Genomic DNA, 21517 nt, shown 5'->3' on the forward strand with positions numbered 1-21517 from the left:
TGAAACATAAAAAGACAGAGAAAATACTGCAGCAAATGTGAAAGCATAGCAAAACAATCTTCTTCAGCCAGTGTCTGAAAGAACAAGTTCAGCTCTCACTGTTTACACCCTGAGTTGACTTTTGTTTCTCTGGGTTCAGCAGCAATAAGTGATGTGTCATAAGCAACTTCATAATTTCATACAGACTGTAAGTTTAAGTTACATAGATTTGAAGATAAACTGTGTTTTAGGAATTAAGGTAGATATCTACTTCTAAAGTATATCATGGAATTCCTGCTATACCAGAAGTCAGTTTTTCTCCTTTTTAGAGTAATTGTATGACCTGCTAATATTCATGGATGATACAAGACTATTTAAATGCCACTTCGAGGCCTTAGGTCTGAATTAAACAATGCACAGTCCTTGTAGGCATCTGCACAGGTAAAAAAAAACTCTAACATCATTACATGCTGAAATTTCAGGAGCTCAAATGTGTTTTTTTTTTCTGTGTAATGAGATTTGCACTATATCCTATGGATTGGTTTTGAATAACTGGTACTGTGCCATGATGTTTATTATTATAAACCTAGGGCAAATATGCACGTGACTAAACATATCTGTTCTGCTTTCATGTATTTTGAATTTAGGTTTAGATTGGTTATTAGGAAGAATTTCTTCACAGAGAGGGTGGTCAAGCATTGGAATGGGCTTCTCAGGGCAGCAGTGGAGCCCCCATCCCTGGAGGTATTTAAGAGAAATGTGGACGTTACATTAAGAGGCATGGTTTAGTCATCAGACTTTATAGGTGAGGTTAATGGTTGGACTTGATGATCCTGAAGGTTTTTTCCAACCTAGATGATTCTACAATTCTATGATTCCACAAGGTTCTGATCCTATATTTATTTATGACTCTTTGTAACATATTTAAAAAGAAATGCAGCACATGTATTTCAAGGCATATTCAGGTTCAAATACTCTCACAAGTCATTCTAGGTCTGTATTTAGGAAATGTTTGCCAATGAATTGCTGAGAATTAAGTGGATTATTTTTATAGCTACGGTAAACCACAGCAAAAATGTGTAACATTGCTTCAGATTCCAGCTTGTAACAAAATGCTTCTAAAATTTCGAATACAAATGACAGTATGATAAGATTTATTTGCAGTGTGACAACATCAATCATCTGATATATTCAGAAAACTTAAAACAGGATTAGATTCAAAAAGCATGAAGGATGAAATATGACTTGTTTTCACAAGTATTTAGTTCCTATGGGTTACAGTTGGTGTGTGCTGACAGGGCTGCGGCACTTTGGCCAACCAGGAACATCTCTCCAAACCATGCTGCAAATCTCAATCTATCCACTTCCACAATATTTCTAATACTGTAGTTTTTTGGTTTTTTTTTTGAAAAAAACACAGCGTATCATCAGGTAACTGTGGTGAAGTCCATAATTCGAAGTTCCATTTCAAATGTAAGCATGGACTTTCTGTTGCAGTCTTTTGCTATTTTATTTTTTCCTTTTTTTTTTCAGACCCTATAAGCAAGCAATTTCCATTGACTTCAAAAATCCCACATCCACATAGCAGAAATTAGCATTTTACCTACCATTCTTACCACTCTTTCTGTAAGATGTGCTTAATTTTTGAAGATAGAGCTGCACCATCAGCATAGTAAAAAGCTGTAGAAAATGCCAACTTCTCAGTCCCTCATATCTGCCAAATCTCTCTTGCAATGTGCTCTGCCCTGAACACTTACAGTTCCAATGTTTTCATTTGTCTTGCTCCATTTTATCCCCTCCTGAAAATAACCTGTGATAGGTACTGAATATCCGCAGATGCTCTATAAAACCTTTTTTGCAGTACAGATACTTCCATCTGTTGCACTGATAAGAGTTCAAATTATATTAAAATCACAGAATCATAAAATATCCTGAGTTGGAAGGGACCCACAAGGATCACTGAGTCCAGCTCCTGGGTCCACACAGGACCACCCAAAAATCAGGCCATATGTCTGAGAGCATTGTCTAAATGCTTCTTGAACTCTGGTGGGCTTGGTGCTGTCCTGGGGAGCATGTTCCAGTGACCAATTATTAAATCTGCAGATGTCAAATACAGTAGTGGGTGCATAAAACTGTACTCGGACAATCTGTGGAAAAGACTGTGGCCTGCGAAATAAATAGTTAAGTTTAGCTGCCTTTTATGATGATGGTAGTAATGATGTTGCTTTTCATATCAAGGTATATAGAGTTACAAACTGTTCATTTAAACTTCCTTAAGATGCTATACCTCCCTGTTGCTGTTGCCAGTAATAGGGAAATAACCTTAGATTACGCCATGCAAAGGCTTCCTTCGTTACAGCTTTTTCCTCTCTTTTCTTTTGTCCACACTGAAATATTCCTAGCAGCTTCAATTTAAAGAGAAACCATTAACCAATTTCAGGTGATCTGATTTAAAAGCTTCCTGTCACTTGCAAACAGCTCAGTATCTTTTCAGCACAGCTTCAAAAGCACAAGTGCTTCCTTCCTAGTTTGGACAACTATGGAATATCAGAGTCTGTGGAGGCAGACAACCTGACAAGGTCCCTGGGATAAGTATGGCTTTAAGAAATCACACTGTCAAGTGGCACAGCATTATGATCCCTCCCTAGAGACACAAACCTCTGCAGAGCACAGTGCTCAAGCCAGTGACACTAGCTCTGTGTGACTGTGGCCCCTGGGTACCTAAGTTTTCCACCCAAGGAGGACGGACAGAAAGACTTGAATACTCCAATTTCTCTTCCCCTCTGGTTTTACCGGCTGAACTCTGATCTCTTTTGTACCAACAAATGACAGGCAAGTAGATACTTCTGAGTAATTTTCCCCAGACAGACACTGTGTACCAGGTAATCTCAGCTGGCAAAATCCAAAAGGGACTTTGTAAGAGGTTTGTTGCCATTGGTTTATACTCCTGTGGAACAGTTGGCTGACGTGATGAAATACTCTAGAGGCCACCCCTGAAAAAGCAATGCTTCTAAATGTTTCTTTGGAAAGATCCTGAAGAAATGAACAGTCAATGGAGCAGTATACAGTTGGTTTAGCTTCAGTAACTTTCTTTTTCCATTTCTACTTTAAGATGACAGTGCAAAAAGTTCTTCATCCTCAGCTTCCAAACACTCTACAAGAACAAACCTATTTGTGCCACTGAAACTGTAATGACGTATTTGATATCCTTAAATCCACAAGAAATCCCAGATATTTGGAAAAGCCAGTTTGGGGTGCTATATGAAAAATACAAGCAGTTGGTAATCTTCCACTCTAATTTCCTGTTAGATTTTCAATTAAATCTTTCACAAAGGAAGAAAAATATAAACCAGGGCAAGGTCTCCATCTTTTTATCTGATTCCATTTTATATACTTCCTGTGTGCAAAAAAATTAGTAATAAAAATTGATCAGTAGCATGTGTCCCATTTGTTTCACATAGAACAGAGCCTATCTCTGTAAAGCTTTCTGTGGCTTGTCAACAAAATCACACAGAACTAGGTAGTAATAATAATGACAGTGCTTATACAAGAAGTTAGCTTGATCATACATATTGCAGATGTCATTCTACTTTCAACTGGCTTACCACACCTAACTTGAAGGGAGAACTATGAAATCCACATGCTAGAAGAAAGACTATTGGGGATGGAACATCCTCCTGAATTTTAATGAACAGCTAACCTAATATGTCAGTTCATGAAAACAGCACAATAAATTGCTTTTCATCAAATGATTAAAACAAAACCACCCACTGACATTGCTCACTCTTCTTTTAAAAATACCAAAAAAAGCATAGAATATTTCCAGGCTGATCACTATCTAGTAAGAACGTGAACCAGCCAGTCAAAATAAGTCATATTCCTAAAACACTTCTCAAAAAAAGCAGGCACCCAGATTTACAGTTAGTTTTATGCAATGTCTTGTATAACACATTATGTTATTACTAGAAAGATGAGATCTTTGCTAGAGGACATGGAAACAACTCCTTGAGCCCTTTTTAATGAAAAAATGTGCGCTGCCTCTGATGTTTGCTAAAATCAGAGAGGGCTAGCATTTTAAAATTTCCATCTGAAAGATTCAAGTCAGAAAAATACTAAGTGATATGCTTAATGACATTTCAAGCCAGTAACCACATCTTCAAAATTGGGTACTGCTGCTGGCTTTATCTTCTTACGAGGAACATATGTGACCTTTATCAAATTTCTAGGAAATGAATAAAGGATGAATCCAACAATCTTTTGCATGGAAAGGCAGTGATTTAAAAAAACAACTGTGAGAAAAATGTCAAAGGTCTAGCTTGTCCTATTTTGCATGGGCTTTCAGCATTATTCACTAATATTGGCAGAAAAAGTTTGGTTCCTATCAACAGCTCCACATCTCTGTTGCCAAAAATTTGAAGTTGTGCCTTAGGCTGGGTTCTAAAGTGTTTGATTACTTCTCACATGATCCTCCTATGAAATAGCTCAACAAACATTTGTAGGATGTTTCCCCTCCCCTTGTCTTTCTTCCAACCTCTCCTCTCCTAAGAAAGAGGAAGAGAGCCAAAGTATTCAAAGACCATGCTGACATAGGGAACAGTCCTTCTCTGGTGTCCAGTAATCCCACTTTTGATAATTGTTGGCTGAATTTTCATTTAGTAAATCCTGTCACACTGAAGTTTTCAGTATCAAGTTTACCAGTTGGCTCTGGCTGTTCGGCTTTGCCCTGTCACACCTGCATGAACTATGCTGCCAGAATGGCATGTGACAGACCCAATACGTATCAGCATGAAATGACCATACTACCGTATCAGTGCTGAGCACTGTCCTATCTGTAGCTCTGTGTCTTATAAAGGCAGGAGTCAATGGTAATTAGAAGGAAATATCTAGTGCCCTGTGGTTAAGACTTCCACATACATAGAAGTGGGAGAAACTGGGGTGAAATGGCTCTCAGACATTTTTTCTGTCTCAAGAAGGTTGTGCAAGCATTGTGTATGAAGAGAAGCCCTGAGGGGGTAGAAGGAGTCTGACCATGTAGTTAGAAAATGACGACTGACGAGTGTTCATTGTTATGTGCTGTTTCGTTACTGTTGTTCTTCTTTTGCAATGCTTTTATCCTAGTTCAGCCTCTCTAATTTTGAGCTGGCACCTGTTGTTGATCATGCCTCAGGTGACCGAAAGGCCACCTGAGGTCAGCTCCTATTCGCCCTCTGCCCAAACACTTCCTCCCTCCTCTCATACAGCCACCGCCGGTCCCCAGGCAGCAGGCGCGTCACCCGCTCGGCCTTGCCCTGTCCACACCACTGCTAGGCCCTGCTCTGTCCACACCGCCGGCAGTGCTGAAATCGGAGGCTGCAGCCCTGGCCCCCAGGCTGAAGGAAGAAGAGACACCCGCTCAGGGACAGGGACATTTCAACACCTGAGAGGCATGTGGTCTGTCTCTGGATGAGTATCAGGGCTGTCCTGAAAAGGAGAGCTAAAGTTTTTCTGCCTCTTGCCACTTCCTACTTCAAAAGAAACTGGAAATGCAGGGCACGTATCAGGGCTTTATCTTAAAAAAGACGTTAGCGTACTAAAATTTCTACCAAATTTACTCTGCCTACTTAAGTAAGGAGAACATGGCCTAGAAATGAAAAGCAAGAACAAGCATTTTTGCAAGACTCCTACTCTAATCTTAAATGCCCGCTACTCTGTGACCGTCACAAGGCTCTCAGTTTTACTTGTTGACATTATTCACTCGCTTCCCAATGTCAAAGCTGTATGAAAGTGTGTCCTGGGAGAAGCTTAAATGAAGACTCTAAATCCAAAATCACATAATTTCAGAGCACTCACGGCTTTCACTTGACCCGAGACACATCAGGGAACAGTACTTTTAACAGGCAGTCAGAAGGCATATGAATAATTAGGGCAGCAGTGGCAACAGTGATCAGTGAAAAAGGGAAATCCTTCCCATTTCAAGAACTAATGCAGAGCAGGACGTGCTGGGGAGCTGGGAGACTAGCTATGGCACACTACCCTTGAGCACTTAGTGCCTGTATTCATACTGATATTCGTGAACAACAACCAGCATAATAAGGCAGAGAATAATACAAAAGCAACAAACAAACAAAGCCAATAGGGGACTGCAGGACCACGGGAAAGAAACCAGACTAAGTGAAGCCAAAATGCACCTCACCTAAAACATATGACAAAGTGCCAGAATATTGACAACAGGGAGCAACCTTGGAGGGGTGAAACGGCTGCTGCAGATGGGCACTATCCCAGGGAGGTGGAGAACATGGATCCTGAAGCCATGAGAGCTATGGAGCATGACAGTGGGAAGCCCTTCAGAATGCATTCCCCAGCAAGTGTCCATTGAATGAGTGTCACTCACACCTGTATGAAGGAGATCTAAACTACTGCTGTTTCCATGACTGCTGAGGAGGAAGACATTCCCTAAGGTGGGACCACAGCCATTACCTTTCCTGGCCTCTTTAGATAAGCAGTGCTTGTAGGGGCACATCAACATGTCAAATCAACATGTCGAACTACTCCCCTGAATTATGACTTCCCTGGCTAATGCTAATCAATTAGCCAAAATATAATTAAAGTAAAACTTGCAAAAGGAATCCTTTGCTCTCAAAACAGTATGCGAGTTTTTCATTCAGGTTTGCCTAAGAGCTCATCCATAAAGGTAAGCAGCATTTGTGATTACCACAGAAGTATAGCTAGCTCCAGTTTGAGTTTATTTGTCTTCGGATCTTCTTCATATGGAGGTCAGGGACTCATTTTTTCTCAAAAGCTATTTCTGTTTCTAAACCTATAAATATAGACAAACTGGATACTTAAACTGAAACATAAAACTGGGAGAAGGTCACCTCCCTCTCTCTTCAAAATGCCCTGTGGGACAGCTATAATTTTTTTACCAAATTCTATTTTGATTACTTTTGAGTGGAAGAAAGCACAGAGGAGGTACAAACTAATATCACATGTATATGCACACAAAGAACATTTGCCTTAATCACAAGTGACACAGTATCTGCAGCACTGCTTCTCCTTTTGTTTTTCATTTCTCACAGAAACAGCTGTGGCTACTGCTTCTTTTCCTGCATTATATCCCCAAAGTAAAAAGCAAGCTGATTTACCATCAGCTACATATTTCAAAAAATTACATTTTCTCATGTTTATAAATTAAATCTCTGCAAAGGCTGTTATAACACTTGTTTGTATGCACACAGCAAATTTAATCTATACAGGTCCCATGCCTGTCAGTCTGGCAGTTCTGTCATATTGCCTTTTTATTAGCATTCTCTCCATCTCTGCTGAAACATTCCTCACAGATCTCTCCTGAAATGGATATTGCCACTTTTTCCCTGATCACATCTTCTCACTAGGCTACAAAGCGTACAGTCAGCCTCAGTCAGGAAGGGACTTTTGGGGGCCGGCATAAAGCAGGCTGCCCAGCACTGCAACGGGGCAAATACTGAGCATTTCGGAGGAGATGTTGTGGAGGAGACTCCACAGCTTCTCTGGACATCCCGTTCCAGTGGTCGTGAAGCCACACTCACCTGAATCTTAGCATGCAACAGGAACTCAATCACAAGATCCACAGCCATCTCTCCTGCGCATTAGGGCCCACACTCCCAGCTTCAGTCAAAATTTCAATTATCCCAGATTTCCCCTTTTCAACAGGCTCTTTTGTATCATCGCTTTGTACTACCTCTCCTTGCTGCTGTCTTTCCCTGAAGATCTTGTCAATAATTCATCTATATTTTCACCTCACTGCAAGGAATTATTTAGCTCTGCTTGCCTTTCAATTTTCACCCTTCCTTTTCTGCTGTTATTAGCTTTAGCACAGCTATAATTCACCATACAGTGAAATAGTATTTTTCAGTTATTTGTTTCATTTGTGTTTCCATTCCAAGTTCATACATTGCATATGAAAAGCTGGGCTACTCCTCTCTCATTTTTTCATTTATTAAGAGGTATTTTTTCCACATAATGCTACCTCACATTCCCAATTACAAAATCCTGTATTTCATCTAAATCCACTTTTTTCCCTTAAAAAATCAGTCTAGGCAAAGACCCAAATTGAAAAAAAAAAATCCAATCAAATATTTTAATGTATCTGCAAAAATAATTTTGCCAATTGCAAGAATAAGGAAAATTAATGAGGTTTGTTGATTTTTAAACCATTTTCCTTGAACTTCTCATGCCAAAAAATCTTAATATATGTGGAATTTGGTGAAAGCTTCGGAAATTTGGCAGAGTCTATCTATCCATCAAAAGTGCCTTTAAAACAGACCAAAGTTTGGCCAACTATCTGCCACCTACCAGTTGCACTGGTTCAGCAGAACCTGTTAGACTTCTTCAACTCCACACAAATCTTGCCTATATTCCAGCTGTATTGAGTGTGCTCCTGGGTATTAAGCTTGGAGCACTTAAGGTCAAGCAGCACATAGCAGAGACTGGGTAGGTTCATGTCCTCAAGGAGAATAAGGAAACACTACCTCTATCATTAGCTCGAAGCAAAAAAGAAAGTATTTCTCTTTCCACGGGTTGACGAAGCAGTACCCTATGAGATTTCTTTCTGTATGGAACAATGAGGTGATTTATTCTCCTATCTCAGCTCCTGTGGAAAGTATACGGGAGGCCAGATCCATAAAATTTACTGCTTTAGCTCTCTTAGTTCTGTACACTCCCCATTCTTTGTTGGTGATTAAGATCCCACATCCTCCTACTTGGAAGACAAATAATTGGCATTTCCTCTCAATTCCCTTTTCACATGAAATTAAGGGATGAAATAATTATATACAGCAAATTGTGACAGCCAACAATTGAATTCTGGGCTGTCAATACAGAAGCAAGATATTACAGTATCATCACAAGTACTACCCTATCACTTCATGGCTACTGTAGAGGTTAACCTACTGCTACTTTTGTTTAGATTTACTAGTTTTGCCACTGCCAGAACTGGCAATCAATTCAGAGGGGTGAGTAACTTAGCTGGACAATGGCCATGCAAACAGATGCTTTGGTATTTGGTGCAACTCGTAAGTGGAAGCCTCCTTAAATGGATCTCATGCTAGGGGAACCTTCTGTTAAACCAACAGCCAATCTCTTTCAGAAATAAACCTTTGAGACACTTAGTTTAAGTGGTAGATGCCCAGGATGCTTAGACTGCAGAAGATGGTGAAGTTCAGCCCCTGTGATAACGTGCAGGATGGGACCAAAATGGTTTAGGATTATTGATCTGTAAGGGTGGAAACTCACTGTTCAGAAATAGATTTTTGCCTTAAACCACTTTTGGATGTACTGAAGTGAAAGACAGTTAGTCAGAGGTTGATAATATCAGAACTGTGAGATGCCCACCTTTAGTTGTCTGCCCCTCTCTTCCTCCCACAAAGTAGTTCAAATTCATTAAGAGCTAGCAGCAGCCTAGAGTAAACAAACTCCAATCCTTCCATTGTCAGTGGAGTTTCCCTAGTCATTCAGAGCTCCCTGTAAGCTTCATCACACGTGTGCTAGTCAAAATACATGAAGTGATTGAGCCTCTGCAATTTAATGAACATTACTTGTACATGCTGAAAGGCTAAAGCAAACTGAAGCAAGTGTCTGCAGACTTTGTTCTTTGTTCATTCAGCTTTGGTAAATGTACTCTCTCTCTCCCACTGGAGACAGAAAAGGTAAGGAGCCTGCTGAGCAAGTGCACAACATTCTTGGCTTGTCATATGGGTAGACTTTCAAAGAAAGGCAAATAACTGCAGGTCTTTCATTGTCCTCAGTACTGCATTATGTCAGAAAGAAAAATAACGAAAAAAAAAAACAATAATCTATAAAGTACATGTCAAAGCTACTATGATTACCAAAAAATGCATATAACCATCAAATAAGGCTTCCATCTCTGACTCAATAGGTGGGAGCTTGTCTAGCTGTCCCTGAGCACACAGTACAGCAGTACCTTTAGGTGTACTCAGTGCGCTATGCAATTATCGGCTCTCTTTTAACTGACTCTTAACGCATTTATCTCCCCATGTGGCCCAGCATGAAGTGGTTACTTATGTGCCAAGGCTCTGCCCAACTTCAGCTGAGCAGAACCTACCTGAGGTCTGCAATTTTCATCAGCTGCTGTGTCAGGAGCAGGGAGCAGGGCTGGTTAAGGTCCGTCATGAAGCAGATGTTCCCTCCAGCACGCTGCCGGCTGCACAAAGCGCAGTTTGTTAGGTGTGAGTGTGGAGCTGTGGAGAGCTGCCAGATTAGCTCATGTCTTAATTGCTTAGAAGAGAGAAATAGAGGGCACCCAGATGACCAGCCTAAATACAAACTTAGTGTTTCCGCTGTTGGAAACATCTGTCGTAAACTAAGTCCATAACATCAGTAAGAAAACCTTTCATTTGTATCTGTTTTTCTTTCCTTTCCATTCTTATTCTCCGTACTAGTTATTTACTCGGATGAAATTAAAGTTATCCAGTTGAATTAGAAACAAGCTCTGGATAGTGACAGTGATTTCGTTTCTCTAGGACTGGTGAATTTATTACAAAACATGCTTTGAAGCACTTCCAGTTATTACAGCACTTTCCGATACTCCAATACCTGTAGAAAGCAATGGTCTCACTACACCAGTAACTCTGCCTCCAGACTTTGACCTAATGTACCTGTTTAAAATAAATGGGAAGTGGGTGGAAAAGATGTGAGAGTGGAGAAAGGCAGAAAGGTAAACTGGAAGGGTTTCCGCAAAGTAAATTTTTTATTTTAGAAAATCCAGTCTTCCACACCCCCAGCCTAAGTTTTGAGGACCTTGAATTTCTCTGCCGGTTCTTGCAGGTGGTGTTTACAGGATTGGCTAACATTTCCTTTTAAAAATAGCTTGACTATTTCTCCCAGTATCCAATGACATGAAGTCAACAAGTTAACTCAATGAAATTATTGCACGTTTTTTTCCAGACAGTGCGTGTGGGGCACAAATAACTAAAAAGCTTCTCTTGAAATCAGGCATCCTTTTTCAAAACCCCTATCTTTCACAAGAGGAAGCACAGGAGTATTTCCATGTGAGCAAGGCTGAAAATACCCTCTCTGACAAAGGAAAGCAGGAGACCATGGGAGAACGTGACTACTGTTCCTTATGTGATCTCATGGCAGCTGGGAGCCCAATTGCTGCTGTTATAATAAATGACCTTCCATGATAATGGAAGCAGAGGTAAAATACCAATTAAACTGAAATGCAATCAGGCTAGATATGCTCGGTCCTTACTGTATTCAATAGTAGAGGGGAGAAATGGAAAATACATCAATATTTCAATCTTTTCCTCTGTACCTCTTGGGAGCACATATGTTACAGAGAGACACAAAAAAGCTTTCTTTCTGAATATACTCGGACAGACAAATTCTAGAGCCAGGAGTTTTCTGATGTAACATCTAAATACCTGGCAAAATCCTCTTACATCTTCAGCAAAGCCCTGGCTAATGCTTCTATGAAGAATTCCTTCTGTGGTACCCAGGCAGTCTTATTCTCAGGGAAGATGAGACTTAAAAACACCCTGGGAGTTGTAGCAAGGCTTGTAACTTTTATTTCTCTGTGTCTAGCAGGGATGGATTTTAGCAAGTGCAATCACAAGTGACTTTGTGAGTATTGCTGATTATGCCAAGTATGTGATATAATTTGATATCTAATTTCAGAGGTGTCTACCCATGGGTTCAGAAAATGCAAATTTAAAAATACACGTATCTTTAAATCCATTCCAGCTCAAGTGGTGATCAGACACATAGTGGGTGGGTTCCTCCACTAACTGAAGAACTGACAACGTTGCTGTAGTAATTCTTAAACAGGTTCTGTTGTCTAACAGCATCTCTACAGATACCTTCAGCAGTGGAGCACCACCTGTCAGGAGACATTTTATGCATAAGCTGAATGATCCTCCAGCCCTGTGCCTACATCAAATTTAGCTCAAAGTATAAAACTATCTATCTTTACTGACCCCCTTTCTCACATTCATTTTGACCTCGTACTATCATCCCTTATTAATAAAAGTCACCATTTCAACAGTAATAATAAAATTTTCCTACTAACCCTCCCCCTCACACTTCTCTACTTGAACTGGACAGTTAACCTTTTAGCTCATTTTCATTTATCTTACACAAGCACAAGACCTTGACTTGCTAAGTTCAGTAAAAACACTGACAGATTTCCAGAAGCTTAAGTAAAGGTAACACTGAAACACTGAAGGACAGCAGATAATTTTGCCTAGCAAGTTCTCTGTGTGGCTGATTTTAAATCATGCATTTCCTCCTGGATTTCAGAAGTGGTAACAAACGCAATGAAGTCAGACTACCTACCGTTCTTTCACACGAGTACTCTACATTGTGCAGAGGCCTGACCTGGAGAGCAGTCTCCTGCCACAGTCCCCCCACTCCCAGACCATATGTGTTCTGCTTTCTGAGTCATTTAACACCCTGTTTCCACAAAATCAGAGGCGACGCAATCTCTTTTCTATCTTGTCCTCTCGCTGATGTGCAGGGAAGTAAGTGCACAGGATGTAAAGCATTAATTTAGCACAGCTAAAATTTATCTCTGAGCTGCTTTAATATGAAATGCAAAATTGGCTTTGGGTGGGCATCCTGCCAAGATTCTTACCGAGGGGAAAAGAGTTGAGTGTGACACTATTGCAGTTGCAGGGATTGGAAAATTGAGCTGGCTTGCTTTGATAGTGTAGTATAGCCTATTAGCTAGTTTTAATCAGTGGATTCTTCAAGACACTGCTCTGCCTGCAAGAACAATGGATTAAAACTTATCCTTTGCTGAAATCTTCAAAGCTAGAGGATAAAGTACAACATAAGGTACAAGGCTGAAAGAAAAAAGAATCTCATTTGCAAAGCCCTGGATGCATGGATAATAAGGGGGCTGATGTTACTATGGACAAGTTGTCAGTCTCTGTAACTAGGTGTATTTTGCCTTACCAAAACTTGAAAACTGCGGTGTCCACAAACCCCAAAGTGGCGTATTTCTATGATAATCTACCTTAATTGCCTGCATTCTGTCTGGCTCTACTGACAACTCTGACAGAGCAATAAAGCAGAAAACAAACAGTGGCTTTCGTTTCAGCTTTGGTTTCTGAAACTGTGCACGTAAACAGCTTACATTGTGTGCGCAGGTCTTCAGAAAAGTGTAGCAGAAGAAACCTTAATGACTTCATTGGGGTTAAACCCATTGGGGTTAAACCTTGGGGTTTAAAAACAGTTTTATTACCCTTCTGTCTGCATAACTTGCACACATATTCTATCCTCATTCATCTGTTTATTTAGAAGCACTGTTTGTCTACCTAGAACAATACCCACAGGGGATACATCCTTTTTAAAGCATGATGAGAAAGACTGATAAAAAGTAGTAGATGCTCTGCTCATCACCATGTTTCCACTGACTCCAGCTTCTCTGCTGGTGAAATCCTAGCCTGTTTTGCTAGGCCGCTGGGCTTTCTTTGTCCAGCCTTGCAGGGCAGTTGGGCAAAAGCATGAATGCTCCCAAAACAGCTTCCCAGGTGTCATAACACTAAGAGAACCATCTTGGACTACAGTGGGCATACCAACTGGGGGTAAATACAATAAAAGTCTTGTAGGGGTGAGGTGTAATATTAAAATAAAACACTGCAGAAGCAAGCGTGAAGCCAACAGTACACAGCGATCCTGGCAGTACTCTCTTTTTGACTTATGTGGAAATGAGGATAACCACTGTGACCGTGGAACACTTCTGGGAAGAAAGTGCCAGAGAGGCACAAAGGGTGTTGAGTCTCAAGGTGGAGGTCAGGAACAAATTAGTCTGGCTGGTTTTGACAAATAAATTCTTTTGGTCTTTAGGAAAATGAACAGACCTTGTAAGCTGGTAGTGCGAGCAAACATCTGAAATATTCTGAAATAGCCAGTGCTGGTTTATGTCTTGAAGAAAAAGCTGGAAGGTATGTTTGCAAAGAAAATTTAAGATAATGCCACTTGTTGGTTTTAATCACTACTCCCTCTGATCATGTTCCTGCTGTTAATCTATTTGTTTTGAGCAAGCGAGAACAAGAGACTTGTTCGCACTAGTCACAGGTCTCAAAGGACAATTTTTAACCGGAGCTAAAACTTGCTTATATTCTGCTGGAATGCAAGAAGCGCTCTAGCCTAGGAGCTACAGTCTAAGAGCTGTAGGAGTATTGTGGGATGGTCCTCCAAAGCACTGTCATTTTGAAGTGGTGATCCTAAAGAGAGATTTTCAAAACCAGCTTACTAGAAGTCTAAAAGCATAGTTCTCTGCTCCAGGTGTTTAGAAACTTCAGTGATGTTGGACAGCACATATAATTTCTAATCTCTCTGTTTGAACCTCTTTGCCCCAAAGAGTCAAAAACATGGCTGTGGTAAGTGCAAAGTGAAAGCAGGTGTCATGACACCTCAACAGTGAATCTTGGACAAATTTGTTCTTAACAATTGCCTGAACCTAGATTAGGGCTCCTGCTACTCCCATAAAATTTAGGTTAATTAGGCTTGAGACAGCAAAGCAGCTGCATATGAAGAAACGGCACATTTATGAGGTTGGTGCACCAAGCAACTTACCTCCTCTTAGATCTCCTATTTCCAAAACCTTTTTACAGTCTTCACAGTCTCCAGTACCAATTCTCACAGACCCTGTAAAAGCAGGCAAATGCTGCTACTAGCACTGAATTAAATAGCAAAGGAGGACTCCTGAATTCTCTTAGTGCGACTGAAAGTCACCAGTGCCTAGGAGCGGTCCTGGCTCTCCTGTAACCCTGTGTGCAATGACAGGGAGGTCTGCACTGTGAAACCATTCATTAGTGGCTTTTGAAACAGGCAGAAAGGTTCCCAGAGAGAGCAAAGGGAAAATAATGTGTTCTTCAGCAAGAGAGAGGTTAATTTGAAACCATTTTGACAAAGCTTACCTGCTCTTCTTGTAATTTAGAGGAAAGACAGCTCTTTTGATGGGGCTCTGAATCTGAAATAATCTCTTTTTCTTTCAGGTTAAATGATCCAAAAAGAGCCTTTTCCCTCAGATCATCCTACATTTACTGTAAACAGTGAATTTCCTGAAATTGGTTAGTCTGCCTTGACAGTGTACAGTAGAGATCTTAGCCCTCACTGAGCACCGGAGTCCAATCCCCAGGAAAACATCTCTCTAAAACTGCTGCTAGTGGGTAGCATACAAATCCCAATGGGTTTCTCTCTTGTGGGTTGACCTAACTGATTCAGCTTTCTTTAGGTCACCATGCACTCTACCAAAGGGCAGTAAATTGTGTCACAGAAAATAGCTACTCAGTGCTTCCCACTCTCAGATGCTTTGGACCTTCTTCATGCTTCCCTCCCCTTACCCTTTCCCTCCTCCACTGCTTTCCCCTGCAGCGCTTGCTCAGGAACGGAGCAGCTGCTTACACATTGCCCTGCTGGCATACCCAGCCTGCCCTTTGCAGCTTCCAGCCACCCGTGAGTCTTGGACCTCACCTCAGCTGAATTAGCTTTAAAAGCACTGCAAATTACCTCCTGCCTTGCCGTTAGGTAAGACCAAAGTGCTTCAAACTTAACAAAAGGACGGTATTTTTGTAAACGCAGAAGCAGAAGAAATCATTTCAGTGGAACTTCTCCTCTGTGCTTTTACCAACTCATATAAACTTCCTTATCTATAAGGCAACTCCCTTACCCCTTGTGTTCTCTTTTTGGAAGAGACTTTATGCTTGGAAGAGACTTTATGTTTCAATCTAATTTTAGTGCACAATATTGGGGGAAAATCTTCGGTGATGTTAAAGTGGAGGAGAACTGCCATCACTTCAAATTCATGCTGCCAGTGTCACTTACTTGTCAACACCACACTACAGTGCCAAAATCTCATTCTATAATAGGAACTGAGCTGCAGTAATTCTGTGACTCAATTAACAACTCAATTGTATTCTCAGTTAAACAAATACATTCAAAATCTGGGTGAAGAATTTTTTTTCTTACATGGCTTACTTCACACAAAAGACAGGGCCACTCAAACACATATTCAGCTATTACAAATTCTTCATTGCAGACAGCAACAAATCTGCTGATGTTCATCAAATGGCTTTAAGGAAAATAAGGCATTTCTTTTTTATTACAGATCTTTCATGATGTCTCTCCCTCAGGAGGCTATCTTGACTCGTTTTAATAAAGATGCCTTTGAGGAAGCAGATGCTTGTCACAGTGGTATCTAGTGGATTAAGCCTTTTCTCCCTGAAAGTTGGGGGCTTTGTAACTGAAAAGCCTTGAATTATAGGCATTGTAAAATTAAAAGGCAATTTCACTCTGAAGCTCTGTTGTATGCTTATCTTGTAACCCAAGCAGTACAGGACAAAGAGGAATAGTTCTAACCTTTTTCAGTCGTGGCATTTATTTGGGGATCAAATTCTGAGTGCCGGTTTGGGCTAGCATGACTGTGTTCCCTGTCTGCTCTTACACCTTTGGAGAAAGATCCACAGTGCTAATGAAACTACTGTCAATGATGTATAAAGCATAACGTTTTCTGCTAAACCCCAGATGGCTGTGGCGGGACAAACTGGCACTGTCTTCAGGCTTCATGCTTTTGTAACAAGACTCGCAATGCACACATTCAGTCTAGACTGCGTCCCAACCCTGGCAAGGACCATCCTTGCTGCCTGCGGTGGGAAAGCACTTGCCCTTGCAGTGATCCTAAGGGCAGGTGCTAACTGATGGACAGAAAGTGTCCCAGTGGAGTTAATGAAGCAACATTAAATATCAAGCCATGTTGTCAGAAGCATCTCTGGGAAAGAAAGAAATGCTATAAGGAAAGTGAAGAAAGAAAATATTAAAGGCCTTTTGAAAAAGCCATTATATTTTTTATTAAAACTTTATAATAGCCACAAGGACTCACAGAATCATAGAATCACAGAATGGTTTGGGCTGGGAGGGACACTTAAGGACCACCCACTTCCAACCCCCTGCCATGGGCAAGGGCACCCCCCACTAGACCAGGTTGCCCAAAACCCCATCCAGCCTGGCCTTGAACACTTCCAGGGATGGGGCATCCACAGCTTCTCTGGGCAACCTGTGCCAGTGCCTCACCACCCTCTGAATGAAGAATTTCCTCCTAACCTCTAATCTAAATCTACCTTATTTTAGTTTAAAACCTTTACCCCTTGTCCTGTCACTGCAGACCCTAGTAAAAAGTCACTCTCCATCTTTCTCATAAGCCCCCTTTTAGGTATTGAAAGGCTGCAATAAGGTCTCCCTAGACTTTCTGAGGCAGGGCTCAAACTGGTATCAAAATGGTAATAATTGGAAATGTAAGCTTCTTTTCCAAGGTCACATTTCATGAATGGAAAGTAAATGTATACAAAACACTATTTTATGCATGTGGTAGGACCTCATCTTGTAGCCCCTGAACTCAGTGCAAATCAAAAAGTACCTTTTCTTTGCAGAAGAACTTTTCTTGAGTCCTTTTGTTTCCCCAGGTATCCTACCAGAAGACATGGAAGGCTGCATCAAGTTTTAATACCTCCCCCTCTGATCTTGTCCAGCCTCACAAACTCAAGCAGATGAAATGATATCAGGAACGGAAAGTAGGAAATGGCACAGTTCTACATAAAGTGGTACTGCTAAGCTTGGCTTTGTTGAATATCATTGTATTAAGAACATGTTTGTCTTATGGCTGTCTAGCTAAACGTTCCTGAAGTTTCAGTTAAATATCAGTCTTTGTTTTCCGTCCTAAATTCTCATGTTAGATATCTGAAAGCTGTTTGTAAGGGTGCCGTAATCTTCCAGGCAAGTTTACATTTCAAAGCAATGTTTATCTATTTGGAGCATATCAGTTGAGGTAGTTCTATGATGAAAGAGTTGTGTAAGTGGTATTTATTTATTTATTTCATCTGAAATACCGGTTCAGATTAGGATTACAGTTCTGCTCCGGAGATTTGAAGAACTAAAGTGGCTTAAAGCATGCATGAACTTAGCAGGCTTTGTACTGCATTACTGTATGCCGTGTAAAGCAAGCCAAGGTGCCACAGCTGTTCTGGGTGGACGTGCAGGAGCTTTGATTCAGAAAGCCTTTGCCAAGCCCTTGCCAAGCAGCTTTTGAACTTTCTGATTCCAAACTAGGAGCTCTCCCTGCCCGTTGTTTGCCCAGAGCAAGTGAATAAATTACAAAACAAGCATACTGTGGAACTGCACAAAATATTGTATCAGTCAAAGAGGGCATTTCAATAATTTGTCTTTAACCAGAAGTATTCTTTTTTCCTGCTCCTAGAGAATCTGATATTAACAATATTACATCTTTGCTATTTATTTCTTTGACAGCATCATGTTACATCCCAGAAGATTATAATTTCCCTTCAGGACAAGGTAGTTTGAAATAAACAGATTTTCAAGGAGGAAAGAGGAATCCAGTTACTGCAAGAACACTTGTTCCATTTTGAATCTGTATGCAGAGTCTAAGTCTCAGTGCTTCATGCCATTAAAAGTATATTTTGGCCTGAGCATTTTTTGATTTGGTAGCAAGTCAGTCAGCTCTTCAGACTACCTGGATATATGAATTCAGCATGCTTACTGAGCTCACCGGCTCATCAGGAGCTCACTGGCTCACCAGCAAGGCAGTAGGTCACAGTTTGTTGCTAACTGGAAGGCAGCAAAACATATAGAAACATACGTAAGGTTGTACCTGGGGAGGTAGATGTGGCACAGAGGGATAGTACAGCTGTGGAAGATGCTGTGAGAAAAGGATCATTGGGCTTACATAGGAAGAGGCTTCAAGACTTCAAAGCAAAATTTGTTTGCAAGGCATGGCTTTGGCAGAGAGTCATCATCTCCCCCTTTCCGCTGCAGCAGCGATAGCTCTGTATCTCTGCCGGCAGCAGCAATGACAGCAGTGACCATAAAGACAATTGGGGAAACAGAACTGCATGCATATTGCAAGCATCCTTTGGACAAGCCTACTTGGTTGTGCACGTGCATTTTATTTTCTGGATCTTGCTGTGGATCTTGCAGTGGAATGCCACCAAGTCAGTGGGAAGAAGGACAGCGGGTTTCAGCTCATAAAGCCCCCCAGTCTACTGTAGATGCCTTTGGACGTCTCTGTGGGAGTATTCCTGGAACTGTTACTCCCTGGCACTCCGGCCATGTTACATACTTTGCCCACATGAAGTAAACAACCAAGCTTGCCTATTAGAACAGTGAAAACAAAAAAAAAAGGGAGAAAATCTTCAAGTGGTGACTGCATGGGAGAAAAAAGTCATGATGAACACTTCAGAAGATGGCCACCTAAGCAGAATATACTCCTCCTTTATTACTTGAAATGTTTCAAATGATAACATAATTCCAAAATGAAAAGAATCCTTCACCACTATATTTTTTGGCAAATACAGCCATGTTGAACACGGGAAAAGCTGAGGACATAAGCTATACACTGTAAGCTTAATGCAGGGTCCAGACAACAACAGCTACACAGTCTACATTTCAAACCTTTGAAAGAACCAGTGCATGAAATTGCAGGGGGGTTAATTAATTTGTCACACTGTTGTTTGTACAATCTGATTAGGTAACAGCATCTGATATGGTATCACATAGCAGAGGATTTATCAAACTGAATAATTACATGGATCAGAAGCAGACCTCTGAAATGCTTATGGGGCTAGCTCAAAGAGAAATGCAATCAGCAATGTCAAATGGGGATGTACCGGGCTCAAAGGAATTTACTGATGGGACTCCTTAAGACCAAGCTGATAAGCTTTAGTATTTTCATTAATTTTCATTCACCACATCACAAAGAGTATGAATATGCATTTACATATGTTAAGGATGCAAATCTATTAAGCACCATCAGTACAGATGACTTTGAAACTTGTGTAATAAAAATGGGATGAAAACAAAGTATGAACTGCCAAACCAAATACTGGGGACTAATAACAAAAATTTCTGCCACAAGCCAGAAGCTCGTCAGACTGGGTGTATGTGTTGCCAAATGACTGACTGGCAATGTGATGCAGGCATGGAAAATGGCAAATGCAATTGGAGGATGGGTCTGGTGAGGCATTTCTGGTAGAAACTGAGAAATATTGTTGCCATTGCAAGGCTTCACAGCAGGAATAACTGCACCAGATCAAGGACACTTTCCGAGCATCCCCAGTGCAGTGGAAGGTTACTGAGCTGATCCAGGGGTACAGAGAAACCTGATCAAGTGAGAGGAAACCAGAAGAGCTTGTTTTCCACAGCAGAGTGAAGGCTGAGAGGCTGCTCTGTTTCAACATAACCACGATGGAAAAAACAGGGAAGAAGAGCCATTTCATTTAGAAGATGGTGCTGGCATTAGAACAAATGGGTATAAACAGGACATGGATACATTTTGGCTGTAGTTTAGAAGAAGGCTCTCTTACCAATGAAACAGAAAACTGCTTTTCCTCCACAGGTACTAAAGGCAAAATGGTATGTGGCACAATCCCTCTCAGCAATACATAATTTGTGCACCTGAAGGTAGGGAACCATGATGAAAGACCAGCAGGGTGCCTCCATCTTATTTGTGACTTATTTCCACTGGTACGAATGTCCCGTGGAACTCTCACCCCTTTCACAACTTATCCCCACGTAACACATAAAATGAGGACCAAAAAAAAGCACCCACAAAAGTCAGCTTTCAACCGAGGGGACCGTCCTCCATTTGCAGAGGATGGCTTCAGGGACAACTTCAGCAGCAGGCCCCAGTTCAGGTGATCCAGTTCCTATACCAGACATGTTTTCCCCTCTTTCTCCAGCTGTTTTCTAACACAAAAAAAACAAGGCCAGCCTCTCAGGCAGCATGTTTCGGTGCTGCTGGGAGTCATGTATGTTACGTGGGGAGGTTGTTCGTGGTTGTGTTGTTTTTTTTTTTGAAAACCCTGCTTTTTTTCTGCCCGCTACACCACAGTACAGCTACAGCTTCCTCTTTCTTTGCCTTCCTGTTTCTTCTTTCTCTTTTTCAAGCAACAGGGCAAATTGATAGTCTTTTGAAAGAAGCTTGTGCGAGAGGGATGGTGACGGCCACATCACCCCTCTTTCCTGTGCCCTCACCTACCACTGTGCCTGGCTCTCCTTTCTCTGTACATTGCACTCGTTGCACCAGCCTGCCAGCAGCATTCACTACTGTGTACTTACAGGTATCGCTTTCTTTCTTTAATCCTGCTGGCTTCAGTTTTTATTAGCTTTGCCCCAAGCTATCTCCTTTAGCATCAGTAAAGCCAATATTTTATCAGCGTCGCAGTTTTTACTTGAGTGCATGTACAAACAGAACAGATGAATATATATTAAATGATATAATGGAGATAACTATATGTGCACTGCAAGCCAAGACAATGAGGAATCTGATTAAGGAGTTTATGTGGTATTTTTTAGAAGTGAAATATCATATGAAGGTTCTGCATTCAATATGGTGCTCAGGCTTGGAAGGGTGCAGGCTCTGAAGCATATTTCCATAGAAAAGAGTCTTCTATGTCAAAAAGGATTTGTGTCCTACCCATTTAAATCTTAGAAAGACTTTAAGTGCATACAAAACAGGGTAAGGCATGAGACACCTGCTGTTACTCCA

The 21517-nt window shown here is 41.0% G+C and overlaps 1 protein-coding gene and 1 long non-coding RNA gene across 2 annotated transcripts in view; one reads left to right on the forward strand and one right to left on the reverse strand.

Moving 5' to 3' along the window:
• Positions 1-21517, reverse strand: part of ANKH (ANKH inorganic pyrophosphate transport regulator) — a 116635-nt gene that overhangs the window by 57528 nt on the left and 37590 nt on the right. The gene's annotated exons all lie outside the window — the stretch shown is intronic.
• The window catches only part of LOC308190449, a 58965-nt gene continuing 37452 nt past the window's right edge, over positions 5-21517 (forward strand). Inside the window, exon 1 of the long non-coding RNA XR_013947206.1 lies at positions 5-21089. This is a non-coding gene — a long non-coding RNA (uncharacterized lncRNA). The remainder of the gene's footprint in view (positions 21090-21517) is intronic.

Source organism: Anser brachyrhynchus (assembly GCF_964034855.1).
Source record: "Anser brachyrhynchus genome assembly, chromosome: 2".
Taxonomy (NCBI): Eukaryota; Metazoa; Chordata; class Aves; order Anseriformes; family Anatidae; genus Anser; species Anser brachyrhynchus.